This window comes from Colletes latitarsis, chromosome 7, assembly GCF_051014445.1.
Source record: "Colletes latitarsis isolate SP2378_abdomen chromosome 7, iyColLati1, whole genome shotgun sequence".
Classification (NCBI taxonomy): Eukaryota; Metazoa; Arthropoda; class Insecta; order Hymenoptera; family Colletidae; genus Colletes; species Colletes latitarsis.
Genome location: NC_135140.1, coordinates 6,656,536 through 6,674,182, shown reverse-complemented (window position 1 = coordinate 6,674,182; position 17,647 = coordinate 6,656,536). Strand labels below are relative to the sequence as shown.

Genomic DNA, 17,647 nt, shown 5'->3' with positions numbered 1-17,647 from the left:
TTTAAGCGATGCTAATTTTAAATGTTTTGTGCGAAGAACGAGGTGGTATTTAGCAGAAGAGGCAGAAGAGTAGATCTCGAGTTTAATAAAAATGTGTTGTGTTATGTAAAATGGAAAGAAACAAATTATAATGGAAAAAGGACTCGAATAGAAGATAGAAAAGAACTCAAATTTGAGGTCTTTCAATTAATGATAAACCTTGTAAAGTCAAATTTAGTACCTTTAAGTTATAATATTTCCTGAGAGAAATACATATGCACAAACTTTCGAAAATCATCACGGTTTAGTATAAAAATTAGCCGGGTAATTTGTGCGGCAGAAAATCACCATAGACGATGAATAATTTGTTTTCGTCCTGCGCGTAGGGAATATTGCAGTCCTGCAAAGATTAATCGTACTGAATACGGGAAACGCAAACGGGGTCGTGGAATAATTGACAAATATTTAAACACGTCAGTGAGTATATGTTTCAATAGAGTAGTAGTAAATTACGTAAAGTGCCCGACCACGATCGCACGATTTATACTCATCTACCGTTTCCTAAATTACATACTCTCGCGATTCATTCACAATGAAAATGCACTCTTACAATTATTACGTTGAAAATACCAGACACGATTATTCGAAATCATACGTGAAAAGCTCGGAGGGATTTTTCCAACGCGAACCGTCGGCCAAAAGTTTCGAGCGCCCTTCGACCTTTAAAGAAATGACCCACTTTCGTGCATTACGTAAAAGTTTCGTTGAAAATACTATACTAATCGATCGCTGCTCGCGTATACACCGAGACAACATTCTATTATAAGTGCATTTTAGAAAAATAATAAATATTTATGAAAGCGTCCTTTATCAGAAATTTCTTTTTATTTCTGCTTTTTGGAAACCCATTCATTGAATTTTAAATCCCATTAATTATTACGGGGACCGTGGCATATTTGTTATATATTTCCTTGTTTTTCCAGTTTCCAAATATACTTCGAGCATCTTGAAAACGTGTTTTGGTTGTCCCGTTGCATAATGAATTATTTGCCCATTAATCGTGCTCCTAATGGGATTGCATGTTCGCATGAGATCCGTTTATATTCCTCTTTCTTCATAATACCATCGATTCCGAACGAGTCTCCTATCCCTTGTGCACCGGAACATCCCCACGCCATTATCGAACTGTCTGCTTGCCTCATTGTCGGTACGAAGCAATCTGGAAGCATCTTTTCTTCGGCGGACCGTCGAACATAAATCCGACGGTTACTTTCAAAACCATGAAATTTAGACTCATCGGTTCAAAGAACTCTACTCGATTCGTCTAACGATCGCTGTTCGTGCAGTCTGGCTCGATATAAAACTTCCCATTGATTTCCTTTTCACTTGGAACGGTTGTTTCTTGGTAATTCGACCACCAAGATCAGCTTCTATCAAACGTTATCACTAACCGAATTTTTATAAATTCGTAACACTTTATCCTTTTAAAAACACAGTCTATTTATTTCCAGTATATAAATACAGCATTTTATTTTATGAGTTCAGTCGTTTTTATCGTTGTGAATTCTGTACATTGCTCTGCGAATTTCTTTAAAGAAATGAAAATCGGTTGATTCGAACTGTTGCTTAATAATTAAGGGTTGGTTCTTTTACAATTGATCGCCAGAAGTGACGTATTCTATTTTAATCTTAATAAAATAATTACTGTGTAAAATAAAACAATTGTGTTTACTTCTATTAAATAGGATTTATTGCTTTAGAAAAACGAATTGTATTTATTTGACGACGAGTAGAAAATAATATAGGGAGACGGTTTGTACGAGTAAAATTTTTAATAGCTTCGTTTCTCTATTAGGGGCTGTTCGATATTCTCAGTGGAAATATATGTAGTATTTTAGCCTTGAGTTTAATTAACCCAGTTTACTGCTATTTTTAATAGTAGTCAGTTTAACTTGTTTTAGTAGTATTTTTCGAAAGTGTAGCCCCTACCTAATTCTACCATTCATTCCACCGTTTAAAGTACACCATATATTATCGTTTATCGTATGTTGCATCGCAGCGACGACTTAAATTTACATATCCTGTTTACTGCAGTTTTAAACCCCAACTTTTAACTAGTTCTAGTAATATATTTCAAAGGTCGAATGCTTACTTAATGCCACTCATTCCACCATTTAAAATGCTCTCTATATTTTGCCGTAAAACGTATCACCTTGGCACCGCGTTCGCATACATACGTCAGCTTTCCAGTCGACGCCCAGAGATCGATTTTACAAATCTAGGTGGGCGTAATTCAATTCCTACTTTCTTCGAGTATTCGTCTTTTTCAAATTTAAAAAATAATCGTGACTCTTATTGGCCAGTTGCAAATCATTTATCGAATAACAGTAATTTTTCACCGATTACTCGAGAAAATAATGCGTTCTATTTTTAAATTATAGCCCAGGTTTCGTACAAAATATTCCACACAATAAAAAATTGTTCGACCAATCATGAGGAACAGAGAGGTTAGATATTAAACGTTCGCGAGACAACCGAAGGAACACGATACAGATCTTATGCAATTTTTCCAGTTTCGTCCTAGATTTATGAAATCGATCACCGCGCGACGGTTCTTAAGTTTCTAACGCGTAATCTCCGTAGACTGTACTAAGCCCGGTAATAATCTCTACTTACATCCTAATCTCGTAAGATTACGAACGCTCGACAAAGGTCAGCGTTCGAGTCTTTTCTCATACGAGAGCCCCTAGAAAATGTCACGATCGTCTTACCAAACGGTTACTTCGATAAGAGGCGCTTTTCAATATCCATCGTTTTTGGTAGGCATTTTATAGGATATCACGTTCGACAATGTTTCTCGCGAGCAATGCGATTCGCGCACGGCTGTGTGATTACGACAGGATTGAATTTAAAGGGGGATCCAACGAGTCGAATGCATTCCCGATCCAGGGAACAGCGTAAATCGACCGGTTGTGGTTGGCTCGAGGGACGAGACAAAAGCTTCGAGGTAGTCGAGTAGATTGTCTCCAAACTGCACGCTCTAAGACGTTCCAGAACGATCCCGAGGCACGGACAATTAGGCGATCCGATCGATCGAGGGATGCTGAAGGCGATGGATCCGACGGATGTTGGCAAACTTTGTGTTGACGGTCTGGTGTGTTCCCAGTCGTCGTTATTGGCAATGCACGCGAACGGATCTCTCCTTCTATTCGCGTCGTACCCGGCTCTCGCATTACTTACGGATCCGCAAACACGAGAAGGTTGACAAACTCTGTATACTCGACGACGAAAGGTATTGCCGAGCAATTGACCTCATATCCACTCGGTATTAAACGGCCCACGCGCGTTACAAATTCACGCTGAATAATTTCTCTTCTTTCGACCAGCCTTATACGCGCGAAACATTTAAGAAAGTCTATAATTTAATATTAAAAATATTTAAATTGTACATCGAATACTTTCTGGGGACAGTTCGAGGCAGTTGCAGTTTTACAGTGATGATTCGTAAAATGAACATCGCTTCGGGGTTGGCGTGTACTTTTTTCGTACAGCGAAATGAATAATACGTTTTGTTTATTTTATGCTCAAGACCATATGTTTCTAATCATTTTACATGAGTAAAATATAATTGCCTCAGCTTGCATTGTTTTTGGTTTCTAAGGGAGATCTTCCATGTTGGAGTTCATTTTAAGAATCATTACTGTATCTTCGTCTGTATGGTCCAGCGTTTCTATGCATACATTCCTGAAATCAGTATCTCTAGTACCATCTGGAAGTTGTACAATTAGAAGAGGTGTTGAGATTACTTATTTGTATGCCTAATATACAAGTAATGATTCTTAAAATGACCCTCGAGACGTAATTCATAACTTGAGCATCTCTATCCTTTTCAACTTAAGTTCCCTTCGGAGAAAAGCGATGTTCATTTTACGAATCATTACTAAAATTTTAAATTGAACAAATATTGTTCGTGTCTGATCAAAGGCACGCGAATGACTGAAAGGGTTAAAAATAGAGTAGCGTGCAGCGGTCGAGGACGAAGGGGATACCGGGAGAAAATTGGAATCGCGTTCGTTCCCCAGCGGGGGCGCAGAGAAATTCCTCGGACCTGGTGAACGACGTCGTCCTCGAGTGGTTCTCGACGGATCGGTTTCCGTTTCGAGGCTGAATTCGAATCCAAAGCGCCAAGGGAGAACGGTGTAACTTCCTAATAAAGTATTTAGCCGACGGATGGAAGCGCGATGTGCTCCGGCTACGGAGGGGCGGCGGAAGCCGAAGGAAGGCGGGAGTTTCAGTTTCCGGGTGATCTGTGGCTCCCTCGTCGTGAGAATCGATGCCGCCAGCCGCCCAATAACCATACATCGTACGACTATCATACCCCTGGGGTATATACCCGTGCTCCGTGCTCGATTCTCTCTTTCCACCGCAGATAAGTCCCGACCAACGCACCCTCGATTTCTCTGGCCCCCACCCGCCCCTCCCCCGTGGCCGCCTTAACCCTTAGACGGCGGCGATTTTTCCTCCGCGAGAAGTATGCAACGAGATCTCTAACGAACCTTCGCAGGGAAACGGGAAATTCCCCCAAAAAGGAATTAAAACCATTTTATAAAAATATCTCGCTAATGACAAAGTTATTTCAATGGTTAATTGAACGTGTGGGCCATGCTATAGTTTTCGTCATATTTAGGGCACAACGGTTTTAAAGCGATCAATTGAGAAATGTCTGTCTATTATATAATCTGTCTGGAGTTTATAGAATCATGTGTGGCTATTTAAATTATCTTTGAAAAATGTAATTCGAAATGTTGCTACTTTGAGCCAGTGTACAGGGTGAACTTGACTTAATTTTTTCTAGTTACCAGTGGTCCGTTAAAGTCGATTTATCGAGAATTAATTCTCTAAAGGTCGCAATATAATTGTTTAACTATCAGGATATACTCTTGTCTGAACCCTTAGATAGGGTGGACCGTGTAATTTGATCAACTTAATTTATTCTGGTTACTAGTGGTTTTGAAAATGTTTTTTGTCTAGTATAACATGATTTAGGAAGAGCTTTGAAATGAGTATACTAGTATACATTTTTAATGGCATAATTTATATGGCATCGAAGGAAGAATACCATAGAAGAAAAATTCATCGTTATTTTTTATCAAGAAAGCTTATATTTGAATATAATATTGAATGTGCTTGAGTCGTGACCTTCAGGTGACCTTTAATACCAAAAATATAATAAAATTATAGCATAATATTTACATTTGAACTGTTTATTCACTTAAGTATTCGAAGTATACACCTAGGAGGATAAAAAATCAATCAACGCTTGTAATATTCCACTTTAACAATTAAAGTGATCCAAACTCATCGAAATCTCCGCCCGATGTTTTACCCTTATTCTTCATAAGCCGTTTTTAAAACTAAAAATAAGCCTCCATCCTCCGTCAGTCGAAAATAGAAGTTATTCAAAACGAAGAGGGGCAAAGATGTAATTTTATTACGAAGATTAATAAAAAACCGGTGTCTGGCTACCGTTAAATCGAAAACGGAAGAAAAATGACAGTCGCACGAAAATAACTTACTTCGGATGGCTTCTGCGCACGATTATCGCGATATCGTACGTTTCCACGGAGCGGTGCAATTTTGCAAATATGTTACATACGACGGAAAGTGATTGGTGGATGGCTCTCACGACGGGACAAAGATTGATAACCGGGGCGAGTAACGGGTCTCTTCTTTCCCTTTCTCTGATTCGACAGTCAACATGAATGGCGAACGCCACTCATCTTCGCCGCATCCAATTTGCTCCGAGTGACTTCCCATTATGCAGTATCGAGGAATGAAATTCAGCCGAAGATTGAGATCGTTTGTCATGCGCAGTTCTATTCACTCGGGCGTCTATGAATATTCACGGCAAACTGTTGTACGAGCGCCGGTTCGTCATTGCACCGATGTTTTAAATAGAGAAATAAAAAAGTATGACGAATGCTCGAATCCACCGAGAGAAGAAACACACTTTGAACGGAGCGATAAAACGTAAACGTTGAGATACTCGTCTTACGAAGAAAACATAGCGACGATATTTTGTCGAGCACAAACACACAGATACCCATATAAGCATAATTTCACTTTATTCTACGGTTCTTCGGTAACCAGCGAATATCATTGGTCCAAATAATCTTGAAAATAAGAAAGGACGCGAAGGAAGTACTGGGTTAAATAATTCAAGGAAAGAATTGTGGAATTCATGTAAAGTTTTCATTTTGATTACCTTGTGATTTTACGAGAAAACTTCCCGGAAGTCTAAGAGGCAGTAAAACGAACGTAAAAATGGAATTTATTTTACGGAATGAATCAACCAGAAATACAAGAATTAATATTCTCTAAGTTGATTAACGTTCTGCTCTTTTCCGCATTAGATATCGGAAGAAAATAAAACTTTATTATTTTTCAAATTCACCTAAAAACGATAGATATTCAATTTTCGTTTCATATTATAAAACAATTACTTCTAAATATATTCGTTTGTTGATAAAAAAAAAAAATAATTCTTCTCTTATTTTTCAGTCAAACATTACACGCTACTTTCGTTATTAATTTCTTCGATTCGAATTTGATTTTCTATTCTGTTTATCGAAGACTTGCTTTTGGTCATCGTTGTTCGTTCTAAATTTTATTTTATATTATCCGATTGCAAGTTTCGATCGCGTCAAACCTAAAACTGATTCGAGTAGCCTATAAATCGATGGTCGGATTCCCTCCCCCTCCCCATTTATATTATGCATCGTGTCGTGCTCGAGCGTATTCCGCGCGAACGTGTCAGCTGTTCTCTTCGCGTGATTAAAAAACGAAGCACGGAAACGATCGTCCGTCAAGAACAGAAGGAAATCGAGTTTTCATTGCAACGGGCGCGATTATAGAAGGCAAGAGAAGTGGCCTTTGTTTCGCGATGAACTTATCTCGTTGGCGAAATCAAAATTAAAGCCAGACCCGTGTTCGTTTCCGAATAATACGAGTACTTCTATGGGAAGACCTATGAGATTTCGAAACTTCGAAAGCACCTGCCGTTACAGAAGCGCTATAAATTGTTGCAGCTTCGCCGGGAACTGTTTCAAAATTACCAACTCCGTGCCCTCGGCGAAGATACCCGCTTGTTTATGTATCTGTTTCGGTAAAAGTGTAAGCCACGGAAAATCTACGCGAACGCTTGCTGCTAAATTTATGCACGCCTTAAATATTTTTTCACGTTTATGGTTCACCGAGGTCCATTTTGTTCAAACGCGCGTTGTTATCGGGCCTCTGTCAGCTTCTGTCGTAACTCTTTAAACTGCAGAAAATAAAACGCGCGTTCGAGAACTGCCTCTTGGAGACTATTTTCTGAAAATATAAATGCAAAATTCTTTCTGGAAAGATCAGAAATTTGTTGGCGAAGAATTCGTTAAGTATTCGTAAAAGAGTTACTAAACAATAGAACAAAATTTACATTTGATTATATACTGTGCTTGGAAATATTTAATTACGTTTAGTATAGCGTTTTATTCTTTAGTTAGAAGTTCAGTTTATACCGTGACTTTTATATGGATTTCTATAGTGTTGTACAATATTTTTTATTCCACTTGTATGTGTACTTGGTAAATTTAATTATTCAATATCAAAATATTAGTTTGGCAACTGAGTAACAAAACTACACAATCAATCGATACAGTGTTTTTTTCTAAATGACGATTAAAATACTATCAGACAACAATATGGGTTTGACGTTTCGAATACATACATATACCTAACAATAAAGTGAAATCTGCAATTACATAGTTGCCAAATCAATATTTTGTAACTTGTGTCGTAAGAAGATAAATGATTTTTCAACTTTCACTCCGAATTTCGCTCGGATGCGTGGTGCATGAGTGGAGTTCTCGGGACAATCGTCGCGCAAGAAAACAGAAATGGCTTCGATTCCGCGATTAATTTCCTCGTCTCGGGCGGGCTGTCGTCGCGCAATTAGCTCTCGAGATGAAATTACCGGAATAAAGGGGGCGAGCGTACAGAAACGGTCCCGCGAAGGAATATAATACGGTTCGAAAGTGGCAACTGAAACAAACTCGGAAGAGTATACGCGCATTACGGCGGAACGCGATATTACGGGCTCTGATTTACCGCGAGCGAAGGCCCCGCGGTTCGAGATCCTCGAGAAACGGGAGAAAGAAGAACGGTCGCCCGAGAGGAGACGAGAGGAGAGGAATATGAAGAGCGCGGAGGAGTCGAGACGGAACGCGATAATTGCGGGGAAGGATAATTTAACGGGCGGCTCTTTTCCGCCTTGACTTCTGCTCGCGTCCATTTCTCTTCCGCCCTCTCGTTTCTCTCTCTATTTCTCCTCTATCTCATCCCCGCGGCCGCTGTTTCTCGTTTAAGTGAACGATAAAGTCCGCCCGCGCTACGGTTTTTAGAACGAGTGTAGAATCCCGCGGAATAAGATTCTCAATTTCGGTACGATTCCCTTGGCGCGCCAATAATTGGCAAAATATTTAACCCTTGAGTGTTCTGTTCTGTCGGCGATGTCGGATTTTTCTTTATTCGACTTGTTATTAGACTACGGAACAATTCATTTTTTAATGTAATTTTTTACGAAGTGTTTATTATTCATTTAGAAAACTATAGTAGTATCTACCTTTTTTCATAAGTGCAACGATGCACCAGAAAAAGGCAGATTTTTTTTTTAATGGAATTGCATATTTTTGTTTGATTCCCCAGGTCATTCTGAAAGAAAAATCGTTAGGTCACCGTGTTGAAAAAATCAATATTTCGCGAGATATTTCACATTTTTACTGAGTCGTTCATTCATCCTTACCAGATCATGCATCGTTTCTTAATGTTTATCGTAACAGACTTAAACTACCCACTGTTTATATTGAAACGTTGTAGTTACATACGTTCTTTCACAGAAACAATCGCGAATGTACTTCAACTTTGAAGTAATCCCATAAAAAAGAGTCCAAAGGATTCAGATCTGAAGACAGCGCTAGCCATATCTCACGAAATATTAATTTTTTTACCATGTTACTCTAACAATCTTTTACACAGAATGACCTGGGGAATCGATACGAGCAACTAAAAAACATGCAATACTATTAAAAAAAGAATTTGTATTTTTCTGGTGCATCGTTGCACTCGCTCAAAAAATGATCACTATTATACAACTTTTCTCGAAACCATAAATATTTTGTACTACTCGATAAAAATACATTAAAATTAATATCGCCTATTATTGTTTATTGTGTTCGTGATAACAGGACCCCAGGTGAACCAAGGTTTCCGAAAAGTTCTATCGTGCCAATTTCGTCATCTTTGTCGAACGTCGAGGGTTCCTGAATGGTTGATAATGCTCGAATTATTTATGTCGCGAATATATTCCCGGGCAGCGTTGGCGGAAAAAGAACGCGCGAGGACGAGCTACCGGGGGAGGGTTGGCTCGAGAGAAGAAACCTTTCCACCCCCTTTCTCCGTCGACCTAAATTATGGTATAAGAATAAAAGTAACGGAGCCGCCGGCACGCGTGCTGCCCCGTAACTTATGAATTCCGCGTAATTAGGTGGGCAAACAGCGACGGCAGCTGGGCTTGGATTTTCTTCAGCGAAACAGGGACACGGACCCGCGGCTGAGAGAAGTTAGAAGGCAGCGGGGGAGAAAAAGGGAACAAAATGATAGGAGAATACCAGGGAGGGTGGAACGTCGCGCGAGGTTAGGGGAAGAAACGGCGGACTGAGATAGGGGATGAACGGTTCGAGTTTCGGGGGGTAGGGGAAGGTATACGCGGGATAGCACGAAACGCTGGACGAAAAGAGGGTTCAAACTACCTCGGTTCATTTCCATAAATACTGCCGTACTGTCGTACCGGCGTACGGACTGTCTACCCCCGTCGCTGGGGGGATGAAACCATCCCTTCGAAGTGCTTCGTGTCGCCCGACGAGCAACCGGAAACCGCTAGAAATACTGCGAGAGGCCCCGTCGTGGACTCGCGGAATTTACCTATCAGGTACTTGCAGACGTTTTTCGTGGCCGTTGAGAACTTCGAATCGATCACCATCGAAAAACAACCCTTCGATAATATTCAGTTCCTCCTTTTAACTCTTTCACGATTATATCAAAGTCAGACTTAGCGTCGAATACAGTGGAGGCCGTACGCTGCTTAAGAACGCTTAATTAAATTCGAGTAAGGTTTTTTTTTTTGTTTATACCTTAAAGAGGGTGGAATATAGAGGGTGAATCACGCAGTAGGATTGTATCTCGAAAAAACTGTAAAGTTTTTGAGTGCAACTTTTTTTAATATAATTGCATGTTTTTAGTTGGAGGCCATATGATACAGATAGAAAAATCAGTTTTATTTATCGATTTTATTCTATCTTTTTGAATTTCTGAATGGCTCTCGCCTGATTATCGACGTTAAGCTGCGTTGGACGCGGTCAAATACAGTACTTTGGGATGGGTGACTGGTTGGGTATTATCATTATATAACGTTTATATAATAATATCTCTCTATCGATTTTGTAACTGTACATTACTTATCCGGTAATGTTAAACAAAAAAAAAAATACTACTTCATAAATAAAAGCAAACACAGTAATAAACAACATTTGGTCAAAATAAATGGGAAAGAATATTCACAAGTTTCTTCGTAGAATTTCTATAATCGCGGGGAAGTAACTGTACATAAAATGTAACTAGAATAAAATAAAATTTGTACCTAAAATTACATTACACTAAAAATATGAAACTTAGCTGTCACGAAAAGTGGATATTGTGGAAAGAATTGGCGAAAAATCTTTCAAACGTCGTTTCAAAATATTAACATATCCAATCCTGGAGATACCACCGCGCGAGTTGGAAATTTCTGACAAGAGATTGGTCGCATTGCGTCCAACGTTGGATCCCGAAACTTTTGGCATGTAGTATACATCGATAGAACCCCGCAACGCGATCGTTTATACGAGCGAATTAATTTGTTTAAACGAGTAGTAGGAAGAGACCCGTGGAGGGAGAGAGAAGGAGAGACCAGTTAATAAAACGGATGAGTTGCCGCGTCGAAATTGCATCGCGATTTCCACGATTTGTCACAAACAACGACCCGTTCGCCAGAGAGGTTAATTACGTAAACAGTGTTCCTCGGTATTTTTAAAACGTCGAATTAACGAACTTCCCGACGGAAACGGCCGAAAGTAGCAAGCAGAAAAATCCACCACTCATTTGCACCGTTGGCCACGATCACGCGGTCCGTATAATAATTCGATTCAATTATATTGTACCGCGTGGCGGCGGCGGCGGCTCGGACTCATTTGTAAAATCAGGCGAATTTATTTGACCGAAGGTCATTAAACGAAACTGCTGGCGTGCTCGCGTTTCCATTAAAACTCCCGGCGATTTTGCGGATTTATCGCGAAGGTAAACTCGTGGAACTTGAGGCTCAATTAATTCGGAATTCCCGGCGAATTCAAGAGTAACGCTATCGGTGGATAAAGTACCCCCGTGATAACGAGTCGTTGCGAGCATCAAAAGGATAGTCTTCCCCTGTGGGTGGTAGGGGAGGGGGAGACGAGGTTACCCAGAGAAAATGCAGTCGGACGCCTAGAATTCGTTCGCGTAGCGTCAGAAGTAAGTTATTCATTCCATTCTTTTGAGCGTTATTTAATTTTCTATCTCGATTCGGATTTAACTCAACGATGTACAAAAATTAGAGGAAACTGGGAAATCTTGGCTGGAATAACGATAGTGATTTATCGAACGGGTAACTATATTAGAGTATTCAGATAATACAGTGTAGACAACTGATTCAATAACAATTACAATTAGTATAGTTTATGAAAAACCTATGCCCATTTTTCTAATAAATTCAAATTAAATATTAGAGCTGATTCCTTTTTGCACCAAAGTGGAAAAAAAGGTAGTAAACACTCTTTAAAAAGATTTAAAGAGAGAACAAATTTAATGCACTACATGTGATCGAATATAAGTTCAAGGCGTGAAATTGTACATTCTTGCAAGATCTTTGTACTCGTGTGTTTCATTTTGTGTTCCGATGATGATCATTCGTAATAATCAACATTCAGATAAACGGAGTTCCGATAACCAATGTTCTGCTGTACAAAATAATTGCACTGCAATTACGTTGTAATTATACGGTAGTTATCGCGTAATTGCCGTTATCATAATCGTAGATCGTTGCACCATGTAACTACCGCGCAATTATCCATGCAATTACTATCCAGTTTATGGAAGTAATCGTGGCAAGCATAATCGGATCATATTTTGCTCAACGCGACAGTTGGATACCAAATTTTTATTGAAAATTGAAATTACGATCTAAATTTTACGATCACACTCGATTGAATGTTCGATTAAATAAAGGTAACGAATAAATTCCTGTAGCGAGTTATATGTTCGAATAAAATTCTGCTCGTCTTTGATCGATAACCCGTGAAAAATGTAGAAAGATATTTCAGTAGAGTTTATTTAGGTCGCGTTGAAACGTATGAAATCGACGAAACGACTTTTTTAATAAATTACTTTGTAGGAAAATGTACAAATTGCTTTATCCGTGTTTCTGAAATGTATACGAAACGCTGACTAATTCAGCGATTTTGGGAAAGTAGCTAACCTAGGGGAGCGGATTGCGGCACGTTCTCACGTGCAAAGGATTAAAGATACGTTTACATTTCGAATCGGGTAAAAGTAAATTACGCTCTAGCTGGCTTGGGGGTTCGCACAAAGACTCGGGGTAATACTCGTATCCTGTGAAATCGTGCGCGAATGCACTTAGAAAGATGAATCGGTGGTACCGGGGAAATGATGTTCCGCAATTTGAATTTACAGAACCGTCGAATATGTATTCGTGTTCGGAAATATTACGGGAATAATAGTTATGAGCAATTTCCAGCTGTTATCAGTACTATATTGTGCGTGTACTGACGTATACAATTAATCCCACTTGTATTCGTGTGCTATAATAATGGTACACTATAGATGAACAAAACTTGTCAACGATCGTAGCACGTTAAGCTGCGTTGGCCGCGATCGGGACAAGATGGGTGACCGCTTGGGGAACGTTGCATATTGTTGGCATTATTATTATTTTATACTGTTTATATTATATTTATCGGTTTTATAATCGTGTGTTACTAGTCCACTAATATGTAACAAAAATAAAACAAAAGGAACTACGTTGTGAATAGAAGCAAGTGTAATAAAAATAAAATTTAAAATAAATGGAAATAATTGATGGAAAATAAGTTTCTGTCCAATTACAGTGAATCACCGTGTATGAATATGAGTGAGAGTAAGAAAAAAAAAAAAACTATTTCGTAGATGGAAGTAACATTTAGTAAAAATGAGTGAAACTCGATTTTGTAATTGGGCATTATTTGCTCATTAATATTATACAAAAAGAAAGACAAAGAAAAGCTACTTCGTAAATAGAAGTAACAAAATTATAATAAAGAATATTTGGTAAAAATAAATGAAACGAATTCATAAGAATTATAGTGAATCGCTATTATAGTATACGTGTACGAGTAATTGCATACTATAAAGTATAAAACAAGTATAAAATCAGGATAATTGAATGTAAAAATTGTAATAATATGACGATAACCATTATTCTATAATTGAAGTACATCTTATTTCATGAAGGTGGATACACAATTAATACTGTTGTATATTGCACGTAGTCAAACAACGCAATTGTATTTCAGTAACTAAATAGTCGTGAACTAAAGTAACACGTTAAAGTAGATAAAATATAGAAATACTTTAAATACGTATTTAGTGAATTCAATTACAAATATAAATAATATGAGGATACTGGGAACATCATGTATAATATTTATAACTTCTGTGTAATTTCAAGCATTCTAGCATTAATATTAAACTTCTTCAAAATCATTAACGATTTGGATATATCAAGATCGACACAGAACGAGTTTTCTCTCAAATAAACTGATCAATTTCCATCGGAACAGGCGTCGTCGAACAAATTTGGTCACAGACAGCCACTCTGTGAGTTACTTTCGGATCGATAATACGCAGATTTACGAAATCGTTCGATAATTTCAGCGGACCCCGGTCGTTTCTCAGATTTCATCTGAAAATGAAATGCTAACAGCAAAAGCGTGTCTCGAGTTAATTTCAATTTGACGGCTGTCTATTCTTCGCGAGGGAGAAGGGAGAGGGGAGGATAGTGCACAAGAGAAAATCGAATGGATACGTTTCTAATTTAAATGCTTATAAGAAGATCGATACAGATCGTCTTGAGCCACCTGTCTTCCCTCGGATGACATTCGCGAATTCCACTTGCAACCTGTTGCTTTCTGTCTCGTTCACCCTTCCTCCGGTGCCGGGTTACACCCCCTTCGCACACCCTCCCGACGCAGCTTCATCTCCGACCTGGTCGTGGTCCAGAGACGTAAGTGTATCCTGCACTTTAAAGTCTTGGCCGTGGCGTTCCTGCGCCTTTTATAATCGCCCCGAGGTATTCGCGTACTCGAGCGTGCTACGCGAAACTCCGCGAAGTGCACTTTTAAATCTGCTTTCGGAACCGCATGGAAACGTGCACGGAAGACGACGACAAATTCGCGAAGGTGTTCCACGGACCAAAGAGAAAGCCACGGCAACGCGTTTGTCGCCACGACGCGGCCCATTTCTCTTTCGTTCGCTGGACTTTCCATTTTTATTTAAAATATATTCCACCGTATTGTGTTTACGAAATATGATTGTCAATATTCAAATTTTTGAAAAGCTTCAAGCAAAAAATTGTAATAAAAATAATCGCAGCACACGAATCACTAACGAAAATGTGGTTTTAATAGAATCAGTAATTTCGTTTCATTTAGGGATGATGATAAAATCAATATTTTTCAAATTCATTGGTATCAGAAATTAAGTTAAAATATATAGGTATATCCTACTATTATTTAGGTATAGGTATATAATAGTATTTATCATATAGAAATACTGCTTATTAATTTTGTTTGCAAATTAAATTGTATGATCCTTTCTAGAACTTTTGTTCAAGGAATTCTTGTTATAACACCTTCTCTATTTGTTTTTATAGTGGTGATATATGCTATTACAGTATAATATCTGTCTGTGTTTGCATATGACACCTTTTTGCTGTGGGTACAATAATGATTCGTAAAATGAACATCCATGGTTGACATATTCATCTTTCGACACCAGCAGGTATTTATTAAAGCCGCCTTTATTTTTTTGGAAGAGACAAAAGTGATTAACTTACGAATCACGTCTGGAGTTCATTTTAAGAATCATTCCTATATTCGGTTCAGCAATTGCTGATACAAATATAGCGCGATTTTTCTTCTAACCATTAAATTTAGCCTCGAAAGGTGCCATACGTATATCCTGTTTCCGAATCTATCATAATGTACACAAATATTTTCCCGAATTTTTAATTTCTATATCCCAAAAAATTACTTTCTCGTCTAACACGAGTTCCAATATTCTACGATCTGATAATTTTTGTCAATTCGTCATATCGTTCAAACGATATTCGTTGTTTGAATAGTAACCCTATAAAGGATCAGTGAAAACTTGAAGGGTCAGCGTCATGTAAACATTGAAAAACTTAATCATCTTTATTAATTTTTTTAAAGTAAATGTTACATCTTTATAATTCTTTAGAATCTCCTGTAACGCTTTGGAAATACAAAATAAATTTTTTAATCATTTTTATTGACTTCTCATGTTTTCAAACTCGATTTTCTCGTAAACGAAACTTCAAACGAAAGAATGTTATTCTTTTTTCTCGACTTATTTTTGTACGTAGAATCACCCTCTATCCGATAGTACCACCTGTCCGGTAACAACCTGTATATACTTTCAAAGAATGAAATAAAAAAAAAAATTAATTTTTTTGAGGTTTCACACGAGATTGATCTCTTAAATCGCCTGTGGTTGGCAAACAAAACAGTCGGTTGCTATTTTTAAATTCGAAGTTTCTTCCACCGATGGGCAAGAACCACTCGAGACGAGTAGGGTGGTCTCTCCGTGTTATTCGAATTCGATCGCGCCATAAACTCGCATCTATCCTTGGTGTCTTGGAGTCCCCGGCAGTTAAAGTTACGCGTACGTCGTTCGTGGAAAATTTACATGTTGCGGAGACGCCCGGCAGGTTGCATGCGACGGCGCTATATGTTAACCGGCCGCCGACAGCCGGGTTGACATCTGTGTGTACCGGTAAAGTCCTGGACTGGACTGGGCTGGTAGCTCGAAATGGAAATGGCTCTGCAGCGGATAGTGCAATTTAACATTCATTGAAAGAAGCGTTCGGCCGGACAGGCGACGTCTACCTTCCGTGAAACGACCCGCCGCGGAAACTAACCGGCTCTCGTGGCTTCTCTATTTGCTGCGGGGAAGCTCGTTATTCTTCTTGACAATCGCCGGTCTGACCGCGCGCGATAATAAGCGACCGCCCCGAGAAATTATTGCCGCTGTTTAATACTGATTACGCGATCGTTGCGCCCCCCTCCCCCTCCCCCGGACCCATTTCTAACGTACACGCGCCACCGTTGACGTTTCTAACGTGCCATCGGTACCATTAATCCCTAACGCAGGCGAAGAATTCTCGCTACATCTCCATTAAACCCTCAGCCATCACCCAGACTTTCTTTCTCGAACGATACCACGAAGCTTGTTATTTAAATTTGAACGATCCTTAAAGGAATTCACACGTGTTGAGAAACTAGATACGATATCTATTATGCTGTAAGGTTTCTACCTGATAAAATTTAATTGGTAAAAGCAAAAATACACACTTCGAAGGTTTGTGGATTGGAACAATAGACAATACAAGGGGTGCTTTATAGCAAAGTAGAAAATAAGCATTTTTTGTAAATTTTTTATGGAAAACCCATGAGACTTTTCGATACGAGAATTTAGCCCACTTTGTTGTTTATCTTTTGGAGACACACACAGAATTTTTTTAATACATAATAGTAGAAAATGTGGGAGTTGAATAATGATATGTATAGGCTATTTCGAAAAATAGGCCCAGAAGATGAGTTACGCTCATCTGAAACTAAAGAATCGAAATTTATTTTATTTAGTAAGCATTGAGTTATAGCCCGAACTAAAATAAATTCAATATCTTAATTTTGAAAAAATTGGTTGCACTTTAAATCTGAAGTATTAATTTTTCCTTATTTTTTCGACTTTGAGATAAAAAAAAATAGAATAGCACTTCCAATTTTAATATTTCCTGGTTCCAATCGATTAGAAATTTCAAGTTTATTAGAATTTGTGATTTCGAGAATTACCATTATTAGACACTGGGTACCATTTTCCTAAATTCCGTCAAACGGGTTTGTAAACATATTTTGAAGGTTCCAAACTTTAAAAAGATGCCCCAAAAAAGTCAATTCTTTTATTGAGATTAAATGCAATCAATATCGAACAATTTTTCTTGAAAATTTGCAATCTCTTTCCTAAAAACTGTATATTTCTTAACCTACTTATCATAAAAATTTCAAATAAAAATATTTATTATCATACACATAGTAGACCCCAGAGAGGCCTCCAAAACTCGACTACCTCTCGAATAAAAAAAAGTTTTATCAAAATATATATGCATATTAATTTCAAAAATCCTTATACGAGTAACGTGGACCCA

General features: G+C 38.4%; 1 protein-coding gene across 20 annotated transcripts in view; it reads left to right on the top strand.

Annotated features, from left to right (window-relative positions):
* The window catches only part of LOC143343149 (protein muscleblind), a 562,363-nt gene that overhangs the window by 451,413 nt on the left and 93,303 nt on the right, over nucleotides 1-17,647 (top strand). The window lies entirely within an intron of this gene.